The sequence below is a fragment of the Dermochelys coriacea genome, chromosome 4 (assembly GCF_009764565.3).
Source record: "Dermochelys coriacea isolate rDerCor1 chromosome 4, rDerCor1.pri.v4, whole genome shotgun sequence".
Lineage (NCBI taxonomy): Eukaryota > Metazoa > Chordata > Testudines > Dermochelyidae > Dermochelys > Dermochelys coriacea.
In genome coordinates, this window is record NC_050071.1 from 132,755,148 (window position 1) to 132,773,843 (window position 18,696).

Sequence of the window (18,696 nt, forward strand, 5' to 3'; positions counted from 1 at the left end):
AAAGAGCTAGGATTGTTATTTTATTTTGATTGTTTCAGAGCAAGTTCATTCTAATAATAGAGATTTAGGGCTTGCTGCAAGGGGAGTTATTTTGGAATAACTAGTCCTGATTAGCTCTATTAGTGTGGATGCTTTTATTCCAGAAGAAGAGTGCCTTATTCTGAATTAGCGTAATCCACTGTTCTAAGAGTGCCTTGTTCCAAATTAATTTATTCTGGAATAAGCGTGTTGAAATATGGCGTTAATCAGGAATAATTAATCCCCTTTAAATTCACACCCTACCTTATTCTGGATTAATATTCATGTGTAGGCAAGCTATTCGGGCTGCTTCCTTCTTTTAGTTACTCCAGACTTATGCCAGCACAACTATAATGAGATCTCTGTAGATTTACATCTGTGTAACTGAGAGCCGATTAGGCTTTGTTGAAAAACACGGAGTTACCCTGCCGTATCTCACTGAGGTGATGGTGGGGAAGCAGTGGAAATGATGAGCGAGAAGTGGACTGTGGTCTGAGAAAGCTGATGTCTCTCAGACCCCAGTTTCCTTTTGACAATGCCGCAGCTGTACCAATACTGCCAAACTGCAGAGGAAGCAGCTGCTTTACTGAATGAAGGAAACTGAGGCGAGCAGGGAGGGTGTTGTATTGCTCTGTATCACTGTGAGAGGGCGTGACAGTAACACGGACAGTCAAAATTAAGCTGGCCCAAAAATGGGAATTTGTCCTATAAGAATTTTGACAGGAAAAATCCCCAGATTGAGAGGGGGGAAAAAATTATTCCCTGCACTGCAGGAATCAATAAGTTGTGGATTCCCAGACCTGGGTGATGTTGGATCATTAAATGATCATTGTGGTCCCTTGTGGCCTTAAAGTCCTTGTTTCTGTGAATATTCACAAAAAGAAAAGGAGTACTTGTGGCACCTTAGAGACTAACAAATTTATTAGGGCATAAGCTTTCGTGAGCTACAGCTCACTTTATGCCCTAATAAATTTGTTAGTCTCTAAGGTGCCACAAGTACTCCTTTTCTTTTTGCGAATACAGACTAACACGGCTGCTACTCTGAAACCTGTGAATATTCAGACTCTCCTGCACCCAAATGCACCACAGAGCTGCTCCCTCCCCTCTAGCAGGAGAGGAGACAACTTCTCATGCAGCCCGCCACGGTTGCCATGCTGTGTGTGTCAGACTGAGTACTGCTATAGACTGAGGTGCATTGTTCCTTCCCTCCTAGGCTCACACATGCCACCTCCGCAGGCTGTCCAGCCCTGGCCGCACTAGCCCTCGGGATATTATTCTGCTACTCAAACATGGTGATACTGCTATTATATGCTGAGCCCATCTTTCTGTTCTGATCCTGAAATACACAGACAGAATTTGAGGCTGCCAGTAAGAATCACATTGGGAGGTTGAGGCAGAGAGTGTAATCATTTTAGGTAGGGGGGAAAATCACATTATTCCAGCTGTTGTAAAAATCCTGCTGTAGGGAAGAAAATTTCTCTTGCTAGAAACTCATCAGGATAGTGGACTTATTTTATATGTGCTTGGGGGCACTGGGAGGACAGGGGATATGTGGTGTTGAAAGGCTGAGCAAAACTTTGCCCTTTAATAAGTGTAGCAGCGGCACTAAGATGGTGACTGCAGGAAGCAGCTGTTACCCTGAACTGAATAGCACAGGCAGGTTTTTGTTCTGGTCTGTATCACTGTGATAGGGGTTTCATAGCTTTGCTGGCAGTAATAATTTCCAGCATCTTCAGCTTCAACTCTGCTGATTGTGAGAGTAAAGTCCATTCCCGACCCACTGCCGCTGAACCGGGCTGGGGTTCCAGGTTGTTGGGTGGAAGCAAGATACATAAGGAGTTTAGGAGCTTGTCCCAATTTCTGCTGGTACCAGGCTAAGTATTCCTTGCCTTGGTAAGTAAGGCTTGAACTGGCTTTGCATCTGATGGTGACACTCTCTCCTGGAGACACTCCCAGGGATTCCGGAGTCTGAGTCATCACAATGTCTCCGCTGGCATCTGAATTTATGAATAAAATGTTTCAGAGTAGCAGCCGTGTTAGTCTGTATTCGCAAAAAGAAAAGGAGTACTTGTGGCACCTTAGAGACTAACAAATTTATTAGAGCATAAGCTTTTGTGAGCTACAGCTCACTTCATCAGATGCATTTGGTGGAAAAAAACAGAGGAGAGATTTATATACACACACATAGAGAACATGAAACAATGGGTTTATCATACACACTGTAAGGAGAGTGATCACTTAAGATAAGCCATCACCAACAGCGGGGGGGGGGGGGGAAAGGAGGAAAACCTTTCATGGTGACAAGCAAGGTAGGCTAATTCCAGCAGTTAACAAGAATATCAGAGGAACAGTGGGGGGTGGGGTGGGAGGGAGAAATACCATGGGGAAATAGTTTTACTTTGTGTAATGACTCATCCATTCCCAGTCTCTATTCAAGCCTAAGTTAATTGTATCCAGTTTGCAAATTAATTCCAATTCAGCAGTCTCTCGTTGGAGTCTGTTTTTGAAGCTTTTTTGTTGAAGTATAGCCACTCTTAGGTCTGTGATTGAGTGACCAGAGAGATTGAAGTGTTCTCCAACTGGTTTTTGAATGTTATAATTCTTGACGTCTGATTTGTGTCCATTCATTCTTTTACGTAGAGACTGTCCAGTTTGGCCAATGTACATGGCAGAGGGGCATTGCTGGCACATGATGGCATATATCACATTGGTAGATGCGCAGGTGAACGAGCCTCTGATAGTGTGGCTGATGTGATTAGGCCCTATGATGGTATCCCCTGAATAGATATGTGGACAGAGTTGGCAACGGGCTTTGTTGCAAGGATAGGTTCCTGGGTTAGTGGTTCTGTTGTGTGGTGTGTGGTTGCTGGTGAGTATTTGCTTCAGATTGGGGGGCTGTCTGTAAGCAAGGACTGGTCTGTCTCCCAAGATCTGAGAGAGCGATGGCTCGTCCTTCAGGATAGGTTGTAGATCCTTGATGATGCGTTGGAGGGGTTTTAGTTGGGGGCTGAAGGTGATGGCTAGTGGCGTTCTGTTGTTTTCTTTGTTGGGCCTGTCCTGTAGTAGGTGACTTCTGGGTACTCTTCTGGCTCTGTCAATCTGTTTCTTCACTTCAGCAGGTGGGTACTGTAGTTGTAGGAATGCATGATAGAGATCTTGTAGGTGTTTGTCTCTGTCTGAGGGGTTGGAGCAAATGCGGTTATATCGTAGCGCTTGGCTGTAGACAATGGATCGAGTGGTATGATCTGGATGAAAGCTAGAGGCATGTAGGTAGGAATAGCGGTCAGTAGGTTTCCGATATAGGGTGGTGTTTATGTGACCATCGCTTATTAGCACCGTAGTGTCCAGGAAGTGGATCTCTTGTGTGGACTGGTCCAGGCTGAGGTTGATGGTGGGATGGAAATTGTTGAAATCATGGTGGAATTCCTCAAGAGCTTCTTTTCCATGGGTCCAGATGATGAAGATGTCATCAATGTAGCGCAAGTAGAGTAGGGGCATTAGGGAACGAGAGCTGAGGAAGCGTTGTTCTAAGTCAGCCATAAAAATGTTGGCATACTGTGGGGCCATGCGGGTACCCATCGCAGTGCCGCTGATTTGAAGGTATACATTGTCACCAAATGTGAAATAGTTATGGGTCAGGACAAAGTCACAAAGTTCTGCCACCAGGTTAGCCGTGACAGTATCGGGGATACTGTTCCTGACGGCTTGTAGTCCATCTTTGTGTGGAATGTTGGTGTAGAGGGCTTCTACATCCATAGTGGCTAGGATGGTGTTTTTAGGAAGATCACCAATGGACTGTAGTTTCCTCAGGAAATCGGTGGTGTCTCGAAGATAGCTGGGAGTGCTGGTAACGAAGGGCCTGAGGAGGGAGTCTACATAGCCAGACAATCCTGCTGTCAGGGTGCCAATGCCTGAGATGATGGGGCGTCCAGGATTTCCAGGTTTATGGATCTTGGGTAGCAGATAGAATACCCCAGGTCCTGGCTCCAGGGGTGTGTCTGTGCGGATTTGTTCTTGTGCTTTTTCAGGGAGTTTCTTGAGCAAATGCTGTAGTTTCTTTTGGTAACTCTCAGTGGGATCAGAGGGTAATGGCTTGTAGAAAGTGGTGTTGGAGAGCTGCCTAGTAGCCTCTTGTTCATACTCCGACCTATTCATGATGACGACAGCACCTCCTTTGTCAGCCTTTTTGATTATGATGTCAGAGTTGTTTCTGAGGCTGTGGATGGCACTGTGTTCTGCATGGCTGAGGTTATGGGGTAAGCGATGCTGCTTTTCCACAATTTCAGCTCGTGCACGTCGGCGGAAGCAGTCTATGTAGAAATCCAGGCTGCTGTTTCGACCTTCAGGAGGAGTCCACCTAGAATCCTTCTTTTTGTAGTGTTGGCAGGAAGGTCTCTGTGGGTTAATATGTTGGTCAGAGGTGTGTTGGAAATATTCCTTGAGTCTGAGACGTCGAAAATAGGATTCTAGGTCAGCACAGAACTGTATCATGTTCGTGGGGGTGGAGGGGCAAAAGGAGAGGCCCCGAGATAGGACAGATTCTTCCGCTGGGCTAAGAGTATAGTTGGATAGATTAACAATATTGCTGGGTGGGTTACGGGAACCATTGTTGTGGCCCCTTGTGGCATATAGTAGTTTAGATAGCTTAGTGTCCTTTTTCTTTTGTAGAGAATCAAAGTGTGTTTTGTAAATGGCTTGTCTAGTTTTGTAAAGTCCAGCCACGAGGAAGTTTGTGTGGAAGGTTGGTTCTTTATGAGAGTATCCAGTTTTGAGAGCTCATTCTTAATCTTTCCCTGTTTGCTGTAGAGGATGTTGATCAGGTGGTTCCGCAGTTTCCTTGAGAGAGTGTGGCACAAGCTGTCAGCATAGTCTGTGTGGTATGTAGATTGTAATGGATTTTTTACCTTCAGTCCTTTCGGTATGATGTCCATCTGTTTGCATTTGGAGAGGAAGATGATGTCTGTCTGTATCTGTGCGAGTTTTTTCATGAAGTTGACAGATTTCCACTCTATACGGCTAAATTCAGTGCCTTGCATAATCACAGGTTTCAGAGTAGCAGCCGTGTTAGTCTGTATTCGCAAAAAGAAAAGGAGTACTTGTGGCACCTTAGAGACTAACAAATTTATTAGAGCATAAGCTTTCGTGAGCTACAGCTCACTTCATCGGATGCATTTGGTGGAAAAAACAGAGGAGAGATTTATATACACACACACAGAGAACATGAAACAATGGGTTTATCATACACACTGTAAGGAGAGTGATCACTTAAGATAAGCCATCACCAGCAGCAGGGGGGAGAAAGGAGGAAAACCTTCCATGGTGACAAGCAGGTAGGCTAATTCCAGCAGTTAACAAGAATATCAGAGGAACAGTGGGGGGTGGGGTGGGAGGGAGAAATACCATGGGGAAATAGTTTTACTTTGTGTAATGACTCATCCATTCCCAGTCTCTATTCAAGCCTAAGTTAATTGTATCCAGTTTGCAAATTAATTCCAATTCAGCAGTCTCTCGTTGGAGTCTGTTTTTGAAGCTTTTTTGTTGAAGTATAGCCACTCTTAGGTCTGTGATTGAGTGACCAGAGAGATTGAAGTGTTCTCCAACTGGTTTTTGAATGTTATAATTCTTGACGTCTGATTTGTGTCCATTCATTCTTTTACGGAAATAGTTTTACTTTGTGTAATGACTCATCCATTCCCAGTCTCTATTCAAGCCTAAGTTAATTGTATCCAGTTTGCAAATTAATTCCAATTCAGCAGTCTCTCGTTGGAGTCTGTTTTTGAAGCTTTTTTGTTGAAGTATAGCCACTCTTAGGTCTGTGATCGAGTGACCAGAGAGATTGAAGTGTTCTCCAACTGGTTTTTGAATGTTATAATTCTTGACGTCTGATTTGTGTCCATTCATTCTTTTACGTAGAGACTGTCCAGTTTGGCCAATGTACATGGCAGAGGGGCATTGCTGGCACATGATGGCATATATCACATTGGTAGATGCGCAGGTGAACGAGCCTCTGATAGTGTGGCTGATGTGATTAGGCCCTATGATGGTATCCCCTGAATAGATATGTGGACAGAGTTGGCAACGGGCTTTGTTGCAAGGATAGGTTCCTGGGTTAGTGGTTCTGTTGTGTGGTGTGTGGTTGCTGGTGAGTATTTGCTTCAGATTGGGGAGCTGTCTGTAAGCAAGGACTGGTCTGTCTCCCAAGATCTTAGAGAGCGATGGCTCGTCCTTCAGGATAGGTTGTAGATCCTTGATGATGCGTTGGAGAGGTTTTAGTTGGGGGCTGAAGGTGATGGCTAGTGGCGTTCTGTTGTTTTCTTTGTTGGGCCTGTCCTGTAGTAGGTGACTTCTGGGTACTCTTCTGGCTCTGTCAATCTGCCAGAAGAGCACCTTCAGCCCCCAACTAAAACCTCTCCAACGCATCATCAAGGATCTACAACCTATCCTGAAGGATGACCCATCACTCTCACAGATCTTGGGAGACAGACCAGTCACATCAGCCACACAATCAGAGGCTCGTTCACCTGCGCATCTACCAATGTGATATATGCCATCATGTGCCAGCAATGCCCCTCTCCCATAACTATTTCACATTTGGTGACAATGTATACCTTCAAATCAGTGGCACTGCGATGGGTACCCGCATGGCCCCACAGTATGCCAACATTTTTATGGCTGACTTAGAACAACGCTTCCTCAGCTCTCCTCAGCTACTCTACTTGTGCTACATTGATGACATCTTCATCATCTGGACCCATGGAAAAGAAGCTCTTGAGGAATTCCACCATGATTTCAACAATTTCCATCCCACCATCAACCTCAGCCTGGACCAGTCCACACAAGAGATCCACTTCCTGGACACTACGGTGCTAATAAGCGATGGTCACATAAACACCACCCTGTATCGGAAACCTACTGACCGCTATTCCTACCTACATGCCTCTAGCTTTCATCTAGATCATACCACTCGATCCATTGTCTACAGCCAAGCGCTACGATATAACTGCATTTGCTCCAACCCCTCAGACAGAGACAAACACCTACAAGATCTCTATCATGCATTCCTACAACTACAATACCCACCTGCTGAAGTGAAGAAACAGATTGACAGAGCCAGAAGAGTACCCAGAAGTCACCTACTTGACAGGCTATGTTAGACGTTGCATGCAATCTGCAGAGCCCTGGCTTCAGCTAGGAGTCTAGGACCTGGCTGGCTCCCTGCCCCTGCGCTCTGCCTCTCCATCCCCTGGAGCTGGGGGAGAACAAGGGGGAGGGAGAGGAGACAACTCCCAGCACGGCACCTCTCCATCCCCTGGAGCTGGGGAAGAGAGAGGTGGGAGAGAGGACACAGAGGCCCCGTCTTTCTGCCGCTCTGTCCCCTGGAACTAGGGGGGAGAAAGGGCACAGGAACAGACCAGGTTCAGTATGCTGTCTAGCTGCACTAGTGCTGATCCCTAGCTGTAAATAAGGAGACACGGGGATTAGCACTGAGGACCCGATGCAAAAACCCACCGAAGACAGTGCAAAAACTCCTACTGATTTCAGTCCAAAGTAAGGGAGGAGCTTAGGGCCTGAGGGATTGAATTTATCATTTCACCCAGGGCCCCTTCCCTTTTTGTGCACGTGTACCAATCACATGAATTTGCATCTGACCCAAATTTGCATCTTCCCACCCAAGTGATATTTCCCTGCTGCTCTGAGCAGTTATAAAACGTTTGCTGTCTGTTGTTATGGCTTGTTCATCAGCATCTGGCCAGTCAGGCGTATCAAGATGATTTCACAGGCTCCACTCATCTGGCTAAAAGAAAAGGAGTACTTGTGGCACCTTAGAGACTAACAAATTTATTAGAGCATAAGCTTTCGTGAGTTACAGCTCACTTCATCGGATGCATTTGGTGGAAAATACAAGGGGGGAGATTGATATATACACACACAGAGAACATGAAACAATGGGTTTATCATACACACTGTAAGGAGAGTGATCACTTAAGATAAGCCATCACCAGCAGCAGGGGGGGGAAAGGAGGAAAACCTTTCATGGTGACAAGCAAGGTAGGCCATTTCCAGCAGTTAACAAGAATATCTGAGGAACAGCGCGGGGTGGGGGGGGGGGAGAAATAACATGGGGAAATAGTTTTACTTTGTGTAATGACTCATCCATTCCCAGTCTCTATTCAAGCCTAAGTTAATTGTATCCAGTTTGCAAATTAATTCCAATTCAGCAGTCTCTCGTTGGAGTCTGTTTTTGAAGCTTTTTTGTTGAAGTATAGCCACTCTTAGGTCTGTGATCGAGTGACCAGAGAGATTGAAGTGTTCTCCAACTGGTTTTTGAATGTTATAATTCTTGACGTCTGATTTGTGTCCATTCATTCTTTTACGTAGAGACTGTCCAGTTTGACCAATGTACATGGCAGAGGGGCATTGCTGGCACATGATGGTATATATCATGAGCCTCTGATAGTGTGGCTGATGTGACTAGGCCCTATGATGGTGTCCCCTGAATAGATATGTGGACAGAGTTGGCAACGGGCTTTCTGTTCACATATCTATTCAGGGGACACCATGAAAGCTTATGCTCTAATAAATTTGTTAGTCTCTAAGGTGCCACAAGTATTCCCTTTCCTTTTTGCGAATATAGACTAACACGGCTGCTACTCTGAAACCTGTCAGATATTCTTGTTAACTGCTGGAAATAGCGTACCTTGCTTGTCACCATGAAAGGTTTTCCTCCTTCCCTCCCCCCCCACCCCCTGCTGCTGGTGATGGCTTATCTTAAGTGATCACTCTCCTTACAGTGTGTATGATAAACCCATTGTTTCATGTTCTCTGTGTGTGTATATCAATCTCCCCTCTGTATTTTCCACCAAATGCATCCGATGAAGTGAGCTATAGCTCATGAAAGCTTATGCTCTAATAAATTTGTTAGTCTCTAAGGTGCCACAAGTACTCCTTTTCTTTGTATGAAGTGTGGCAGTGGCACAGATAAAGAGAACTTTTAGGAAGCAGCTGTGACACTGAACTGAAGAGCACAGGCAGGATTTTGTATTGGTCTGTATCACTGTGTGTGGGGTATCATAGCTTTGCTGACAGTAATAACCTCCAGCATCTTCAGTTTCCACCCTGCTGATGGAGGGTGAAACTAAAGGGTCCCACTGCCACTGAACCAGGCTGGGACCCCAGATTGCAGGATGGTAGCACCATAGATAATGAGTTTAGGAGCTTGTCCTAATTTCTGCTGATACCAGGCTAAGCAGTGATAGCTAGCGAAGGTGAGGCTTGAACTGGCTTTGTAGTTGATGGTGTCTCGTCTCTGAGTCCCAGAGACACTGAAAGGGATTGTGGCATGTGAGGCAGCACAGTTTGCCCACTGGAGTCTGAATATACAAGCAAAATGTATTTTAATAGAAAAAAATATATTTCAATCAAACTAAATGTTACTGTATCTTTACAAATATTCCCACGTGCATCTTTTCCACAGGTCATCTCCTGGCTATAATGCTGACATTCGGCTTCAGGTGGCTCTTCCATTCGAACTCATTTTTCAGTTACAGTACTCATTTTGGGCATGACCCAAAGCCCACTGACTCACTTCACTTCAGTGGGCTTTGGATCAAGACTATGGTTTCCAAATAAGATTTATCCCTTAATTGTAGTCAAAATGTGACAGACACCCAGAAGTTAGTGCAACTCTCTGAGGAGTTAAAATTCCTAAATCTTTTCATTTCTCTTCAAAGGATGAATTTATATAAAGGCATTTCCTTCTTATTTTGATCCTTACTCTGGATCAAAGACACTAACAACCTGATTAGTTAAGCCAGTGAGATCACCTTGATACGTCCAGCTGGCCTGATGTTGATCAACAGTGACACAAAACATTTATTGACAGGTTTCAGAGTAGCAGCCGTGTTAGTCTGTATTCGCAAAAAGAAAAGGAGGACTTGTGGCACCTTCGAGACTAACAAATTTATTTGAGCATAAGCTTTCATGAGCTCACGAAAACTTATGCTCAAATAAATTTGTTAGTCTCTAAGGTGCCACAAGTTCTCCTTTTCTTTTTGAGAACACTTATCACCCAGAGCAGCAGGAGAAATGTCACTTGGGCATGAAATATGCAAATTTTGGTCAGATGAAAATTTCCTTCTGATCCAAAATGGATTCTAAAAGGGATAGATTCAGATTTAACCTGACTGGCCCTTGGGAGCTCCCTCACTTAGACCAGAAAATGCATTTGTCATCAGAGTTGAAGGTGAAGTGTCCACAGCTCAAGATTATTGAGTATATGTTATTTAGTATCACTATTTTACTAGAGATCACTGCTAAAATTTCTGTGTTCAGGGATCTTCCTGTGTTAGGGGAGTTGTAGCTGACTGCTGTCTTCTCCCCAGATACTCCTTTATGTTAGCTCTCACCTTAGAGACTCTGTTGTAATGCGTATAATGGAGTGAGAACTTTGAGCCCGAATTTCCTGGGAACTGCTCAACTAAATTCTCAAACACAATGCTTCGGAAACATAATGTTACATGAAGGTTGTTCTTTGCATCTAACTTTTCTTTGAATCTCAAATAGAATCTGCTCCCATGTATGAAGACAAAAATGGTAATTTTGAATAATTGGTAATAGGTTAAGAACACTTTTCTAGATACCCAAAGGCCACAATCAAGAATGAAGGATATACTGGATTAAAAAAAAAAACCCTGGCTTCGTGGAGAAGTGAAAGCAGCTATAAATAATGTAAAAATATATAACAAATTGGAAGAGGGGAAGCTGACAGCCATGAAAATAAATGAGATGCTAAGAATTGTAGAAAATTGATAAAGGGAATGAAAAGGACTGAAGGAGAAATCTATGGCCAGCAAAGTTAAGGGACAATATGGAGGAGTTTAAGAATATTAGGAACAAAAGAATCCAGGTGCTAGTACCAGGGTGAGGGTCACTACACATGCAGTCGGTGGGATTGAGCTCAACAAAGTGTGTTGGTGTCACAGCTAATATAGCTGCTTCAGTGATGGGGAAACATTCCAGAGCTGTGAAAAGCATCCATTTAAAAACACCCAGTGCAACATGGAACCACAATTTCCTGCACAGGGTGGCGTAATCAGCTAAAGACATGATACCTGAGCTTCACAAAGCTCTTACAGAAGTTGTGAGAATTCTAATTTATATCAAACACAATGGCAAGAATTCCTGACGCTTTCAGGTTTTCTGTCAGGAAATGGGTAGTGAGCATGTGCATCTGCTTTTGCATGTGGAGATTTGTTGGTTGTTCTTTGGCAAAATTTTGTCTTCTGTATACCAACCGACAAAGGAGTTTGCAGCTTTTCTTGCAGAAAAATTCCCAGCTGGCAGAACGCTTCAGTAACGAGATATGGTGTGCTCACGTTGCATATCTGGCAGATATATTTGATGAACTGAATGATCTGAATCTGTCCTTAAAGAACTGAAGACATGATGGCTTTGAGCAAACAGACAAAACTGTGGCATAAAAAAACCCCTTATTTTATGGAACAAACATTTCAAAAGGTAGGATGGACACGTTTCCTAATGTCTTGCTGGAAAGCACTGAAGAAAGTGATCTGTAATCACTTAACTAAATTACACACTAGATTCTGTGATTACAGATGAGCAACTCAAAGATGATCCATTTGGAGGAGTAGTGTTGGAAAACATATATCTGCCTATGGAGGAAGAATCTCAGCAGACTGAGCTGTCTTGCGATAGCAGTCTACAGAGAAAATACATTGAAACGAGTCCTTTCCGGTTTTAGTGCCACGCTGCAGGTGAATATCCCACTCTTGCTCGCCAAGCTATGAGTTATTTTACCATTCAGTACCACACACTTGTGTGAAACAGGATTTTCAGCCTTGAGTCAGCTGAAAAACGAAAGCAGGAACAGACTGAATGTTGAGCATGACCTTCGGATTGTGCTGGCTACAATTACAACAAACTTAGATAAACGCATCAAAAAGAAGCAAGCTCAGGTTGCTTATTAAGTCAATCCTATTGTTTATACAACAAATACATAAGTACTATAATTTAGTATTTGCAGCATTTAGTACTTATTCTGTTAATGTGTATACTATATATTATGGGTAAGAAATATTTATTAAGCCAGATATTTTTTGCATTAAATCTATTTAGTGGGTCATAACAGGCCGTCAGGGTTTACAGATGGGTCCTAAGCCCCAAAAGATTGAGAATCACTGGACTATTTTGTCATAATGGGCCCTTATGGCCATACATATAGGAATCTATCAATGTTGTTTTTGTTCTCCTTTTCCCCAGTTTGGAAATAGTGCTGAAAGAGATTTGGGGGTTATAGTGGATCACAAGCTGAATGAGTCAATAGTGGGATGCAGTTGCGAAAAAGGCTAAAGTCATCAGGGCTGTCCCTAGGGAGGTGTGGGGCCTGGGACAACCCCTCCTCCTCCGGCCCATGCCCTGCCCCACTCCATCCCTTCCCCCAAGCCCCTGACCCCTCCCCGGCCCCATCCCACCTCAAGCCCCCGCCCCCCTCTTCCCACCTCTGCCCCACCCCCATTCCACCCCTTCCCCCAAGCCCCCACCTCCCCCTTCCTGCCTCTGGGTTTAATCTGCAAGGGAGATTTAGGTTAGGTAGAAGAAAAAAACTGTTTTAACAATAAGACTAATTAAGCACTGAAATAGGATGTCAAGGGAGATTGTGGAATCCCCGTCATTGGAGATTTTAAAGAACAGGTTTGACAAACGCCCGTCAGAATGGTCTAGGTATATTTGGTCCTTGGTCCTGCCTCAGTGCAGGGGACTGGAGCAGGTGACCTCTTGAAGTCCCTTCCAGCTCTACATTTCTGTGATTCTATGAAAATTCAGAAAAAATCTGGAAAAAATTTGAACAGAATAAAAAAAGGGTTATGAAAATGTTCATATGGTTCAAAAAGACATTGTTCATCAAAAATAGTTTCCATGGAGAATCTTTGAACCTGCCCTCAGTTCTACTCTCTCACATGGTAGTGCTGCCTGTTCACCACCGGGACACTTCCATTCTGAAATGCTCAGTCTCGATAGGGCAGCCGGTGGGAACTATTTTTGGCAATCAGAGTAAACTTGCCTTGTAATTGGGGGAGCAATAAGAGCACAGGGGATTCTCTTGCCCAAATGCTGAGATACGGAAAGGCTGATCAGACCTCAGGCGTAGCAGTTCCAGTGAGGAGGTGATTCTGTTGAGGAAGCAGCTGTGACATTGAACAGAAAAGCACAGGCTGGTTTTTGTACTGGTCTGTATCACTGTGAGAGGGTCACTCTTGTACTGTTGACAATAATAATCTCCAGCGTCTTCAGCTTCAACTCTGCTGATAGTGAGCCTGTAATCACTTCCTGATCTACTGCCACTGAACCGGGCTGGGACCCCAGATTGCAGGGTGTCAGCATAATAAATAAGGAGTTTAGGCGCTTGTCCCGATTTTTGTTGATACCAAGCTAAGAGCTCTTTGCCTGAAGAGCTACTGGTGAGGCTGGAACTGGCTTTGCAGTTGATGGTGACTCTGTCTCCTGGAGACACTGTCAGGGACTCTGGAGTTTGAGTCAGCACAATCTGCCCACTGGAATCTGAAGTTAAAAAGAGAATATAAATGAATACATCTTCACTCTATGGTAGTTCGAACTAGACAAAATCATGCATTTTCCTTAGTTATGATAGTTCATCACCTGGCAGTGATGCTAAAGTTCAGCTTTAGGCACCTCTGTCATTATACCACCTTTTTCAGTTGCTCCTTTTGGTACATATTGGAATCAATGGAAAAACTCCCTTCCACCCCAGGGCACTTTGCACAATGTCCAAACAGCAAACATGGTCTTTCTCTCTTATTTGTGGTTAAAGTAAGACAAAGACAGTCAGAAGTTAGCGGAACCCTCTCAGGGATATTAAGGGTTTGATACACAAGGTTCCTAGATCTTTTCATTCCTCTTTAAAGGAGGATTTTTACTTTTAATCAAGCCAGTTCCCTCTTGGTTTGGTCCTTACCGTGGATCCAGAGCACTAACAGCCAGATGAGCTGAGCCTGGGAGATCATCTTGATACGTCTGACTGACCAGATGCTGATCAACAAAGTGGAATGAGCCGCACAGAACTTTTAAAAAGGCTCAGAGCAGCAGGGGGATCTTACTCAGACATGAAGTATGCAAATTTGGGCTAGATATGAAAATTCCCATCTGATCCAAACATCCACAAAAAGGGAAGGGGTGAGGCACTGGGGTAATAGACTAGCTCAACCTAACAGGGGCTGTGGTAGCTCCCTCATTTTGTGTTGAAATGGGATTTGCTGCTGCTATCACTGATTACTTCAGTGAGCTCAATCAAGATCAGGAACCCGTCATGGCAGATGCTGTACAAATAAATAGGAACACAGTCCCTGACGCTTACCTTGTGTTGAAATGGTGTTTTTTAGGGTTGAATAGGAATAAATGATCTCAGCATCCAGCTACCAGCAAGCGGGGGGAGTCCCCCAATCACTGGGAAGGACCCTGACCTCAATAGCAACCTTCCACCATTCCTAGTTCATGTTGGGACAAGCCCCCACCCCAAACTCTGCAGGTATGTAAAGGAACAAGAACAATGAAAAAGAGAAACCTGTCCCTGTCCCTCTGGCCTGGAGGTTCCAGGCTGGGAGGGGAATAGGAGTCTGGGTGGAGAGGGAGAGGCAGAGAATAGGGAGCAGCCCCACTGATGATGGTTGCTGAGCTCCCCACAAAGCTGCATCTCTTCCCTGCTGGGTGGTGGGGCCCTCTCCACAGTGTCATCAAACAGCCCCATTGCCTGGGGCACACTTTCCAGCAGTGTTTAGCCATTACACTTTGAACCTGTGCCTTATTGTACAGGCCCACTCTCTGTTCTAGCGGGGAGAGATCTGGGGGTATAACTCATTGCCTGGCCTGCTGTGTGTGGGCTGGATAGCGGGGAACTCAATTTCTGTCCTCTGGACAAGTCCCTGCAATGTTTTTGGTGGAGTTGGAAGTGGGGACAGAGGCATTGATTTTATTATTGTATGGGCTGCTGCCCCCATACTGTTTCAGCTCATGCAGGCAATGTGCTACTGGGGATGCTTTATAAATCCTTATGTCTCCATGAGAAGGTGCTGGGGTTGTATTGGAATGTCCAGCCTTTATGAGCAGCATACTCCCCTAGCACAGACTAAGTGTAAAGTAAGGGAAATCTCCCAGTTCATTGTAGTCCCCGCTGTATCTCATTGTGGGACACTGGAAATGAGAGGACTGGACAGTGGGCTGAGAAGTCTTGTGACTAGCAGACCATTTGTTACCTTCTGAGAGGACATCAGTTGCAGTAATGTTGTCTCCTCGCACGGGAAGTAGCTGTTACACTGAAAAACAGAAATGGCTCAGAGCAGGCAGGTTTTGTACTCATCTGTATCATTGGGCAGACTTGGTTCCAATGACAATTTTCAGCATGATCAGCTTCAGCCCTGCTGACTGTAAAAGTGAAATTAATGCCAGACCCCCTGCAGAGGGACATTTGGAAACACCATAGAGAAGGGGCTTAGGGACTTGTCCTGATTTCAGTTCATACCGGGCCATGGAGTTGCCGGTGTCAGAACTGACTTTGCAGTTGGTAGTGGCCGTGTCTCCTGCGTACACAGACGATTCTGGAATCTTGAGTCACCACAATCTCTCCCCTGGAGTCCTCTAAAACAACAGAATATAAGTGACTACATTGTATATGGATTGTGAATTAAACTAAATAATCTTCAGTTTTGGTAAGATTTCCATATGCCTCCTCCCGTACAGATTATAACTTGTTGCTGGGCTGTAATGCTAATGGTAAATTCCAGGTCCTCCACACCTTTGTCAACTGATCATAACTTTCTCAAACCCTTTTTTAAAAAAGCTGTAGTTTAAAATAAGACAAAAATTTTTAGAAGTCCATGCCACTCCCTGAATGTTTGGGGTTTGATATAGAAGATGTCTAGATTAATTTTTTTTTCAGTGGATCATTGTAGTCTTAATCCATTTCCCCTTGGTTTTACCCTTACTCTGGATCCAGAGCACTAACAGCCAGATGAACTGAGCCTTCAAGATCATCTTCATATGTCTGACTGGCCTGATTGCTGATCCACAAACTGGTAACCGTGACATGGGATGAGACATTCATAACAGATCCGGAGAACAGGGAAATGTCACTTGGGTGTGAAATATACAGATTTGATTCAGAGATGAAAATTCATTTCTGATCAAAAATGAGCACAAAATGGGCAAAACATGCACAAAAAGTTCAAGCCAGCTGGCCCTGGGCAGTTCCCTAACTCTGTGTTGAAATGCACCCTAATCAATGGCAACCTGAATAAATATTCTTGGTTCATCAGTGTGGCTTGGGTGTCCCTTGCTGTACTAGATATCTCTGCCCAAACTCCATATAAATGGTGAGTTCCTGTCTGTGATGGGTAAAGCCTGATTAACTCATCAGTGCCAACCCTTGCATGTCCTTACCTGCACCTAAGAATCAGCACAAGTGCATCTACCTGAATTCCTGGCCACCAAGGATCAATTAGGTCTGTTCCCAAGTGGACACTAGGCCTTGCAGGAGTTTTCTCTGCGTAAGGAAGTGGAACCTATGGTGACAGAATTTTGCCCCCTCCAGCGTCACTTCGTGCGCTCAGCTCCCCTCTTGTATCTGCAGCCTGGAATGAGGAGCCTGCAGGACAAGACTTATCCCGGTACCCAGCCCAAGGGATTAACATGCAGGGATCCCATTCACTGTGTGACTATCTAAGGCAGGGGTGGCCAACCTGAGCCTGAGAAGGAGCCAGAGTTTACCAATGTACATTGCCAAAGAGCCACAGTAATACGTCGTCAGCCCCCACATCCACTCCCCAGCGCCTACTCCTCCCTCCCCCCGCCCACTGCAATCAGCTGTTTCACTTGCACAGGAGGCTATGGGAGCAGAGGGGGGAGGAGCAAGGGCATGCGAGGCTCAGGGGAAGGGGCAGGGGGCTTGGGGGAAGGGGTGGAGTGGGGGCAGAGCAGGGGGTTTGAGCAGTGAGCACCCCGCAGCACATTAGAAGTTAGCATTTATAGCTCCAGCCCTGGAATCAGTGCTTAGGTAAGGAGCCACATATTAACCTCTGAAGAGCTCCGGAGCCACAGATTGGCCACCCCGATCTAAGGGAAGCACCTATTAACTGAGCAAAAGACACTAACCAACAGGGAAGTGCTTATACTGGTCACTGTGAGAGGGTAGCTCCAGGGCTGGGATTACGACACAGACACTTTAGGTCCATGCCCAGGGACCCAGCTAATGTGTTTGTATTTTAAAATGGTAAGTGGATGACCCTGGTAACTATAGGCCAGTTAGACTTACTTTGATCCTGTGCAAAATCATGGAATGGTTGAAATAGGATTCATTCAATTAAAAATAAAGGATGGTAGGATAATTAGTACCAGTCAACATGGTTTTATAGAAAATAGGTCTTATTACAACAATTTGTTGTTTTTTGATGGGTTAAGTTTGGTTGATAGAGGTAACTGTTGACGTATTATGCTTAGGCGTCTTGAAGGCATTGAACTTAGTTCCTTAGACAGTCTGATTAAACAAAAAAGCACTAAACAAAATCAGCGTAGCATGTACATGGATTAAAACCTGGTTAACTGATATATCTCAAAATGTAATTGTTAATGGCAAATCATCATCCAGTGGAGGTATTTCTAATAGAGTTCCCTTAGAATCTGTTCTTGGCTTATTGCTGTTCAACATCTCTATCAATCATCTAGAAGAAAATACAAATTATTGTTAAATTTGGCAGATGACATAGACTGGTGAAGTGGTAAATAATAAGGATAGAACAGTTATATCTTGATAAACTGGATTCATGCTAACATGTTTTAGTATAGCCAAATGCAAGGCCCTACATCTAGGAACAAAAAATATAGGTCATGTTCTCAAGATGGGGGATTGTATCCTGGCAAGCAGTGACGCTGAAAAAAATTAATTGTCACAAAAAAATTAAGTGTCACAGTGGATAAGGGGTATGAACTCCCACTGTGATGCTGTGGCTGAACTAATTAGCTTGATCATTGGATGAATAAACAGGAGAATATCAAATAGGTGTAGAGAAGCTGGTGTTATCTCTGTATTAGCAGCATCATTCGTACAATACTGTGTCCAGTTTTGGAGTGTATGCTTTTTGAAGGATATTGAAAAACTTGAAAGGGTTCAGAAAGCAACCACAACAATGACTCAAGATCTGGGACACCTGCCTTTTCAGTGAAATAGTTAGGAAGCGTAATCTGTTTAGTTTATCCAAGAAAAGGTTTGAGATGACTTGCTCACAGTGTTGAAGTACCTACATGGAGAGAAGATTTCAAATAGAGGACTTTTTAATTAACACAGACATTAAAGATCCAAATGTTAGTAGCTAAAGCTGGTTAAATTCAAGCAATTTTTTAATAATGAAGATAATTAACCATTGGAATAACTTGTATAGGGATGTGATGGATACTCCATTACTTAGTCTTTAAACCAAGATAGAGAGTGAGATTTTCAAAAGTACTTTGAAAATCATGCTCAGATGTCTTTATAAAGAGATGCTATAGCTCAAACAGAGGTTATGGGATTTATACTGAGTGAAAATCTATGGCTTGAAGGCCATAATGGCCCCTTCTGGCCTTAACATTTGGGAATCTGTATCTCATTCAGTA

At 44.1% G+C, this 18,696-nt stretch overlaps 2 long non-coding RNA genes and 1 gene segment (V, D, J or C); 2 read left to right on the top strand and 1 right to left on the bottom strand.

The window, feature by feature from the left end:
• LOC119854484 overlaps window positions 1-18,696 on the bottom strand; it is a 104,906-nt gene that overhangs the window by 29,759 nt on the left and 56,451 nt on the right.
• Window positions 1-18,696, top strand: part of LOC122459741 — a 283,098-nt gene that overhangs the window by 24,790 nt on the left and 239,612 nt on the right. The window lies entirely within an intron of this gene.
• The window catches only part of LOC122459744, a 43,385-nt gene that overhangs the window by 24,297 nt on the left and 392 nt on the right, over window positions 1-18,696 (top strand). The window lies entirely within an intron of this gene.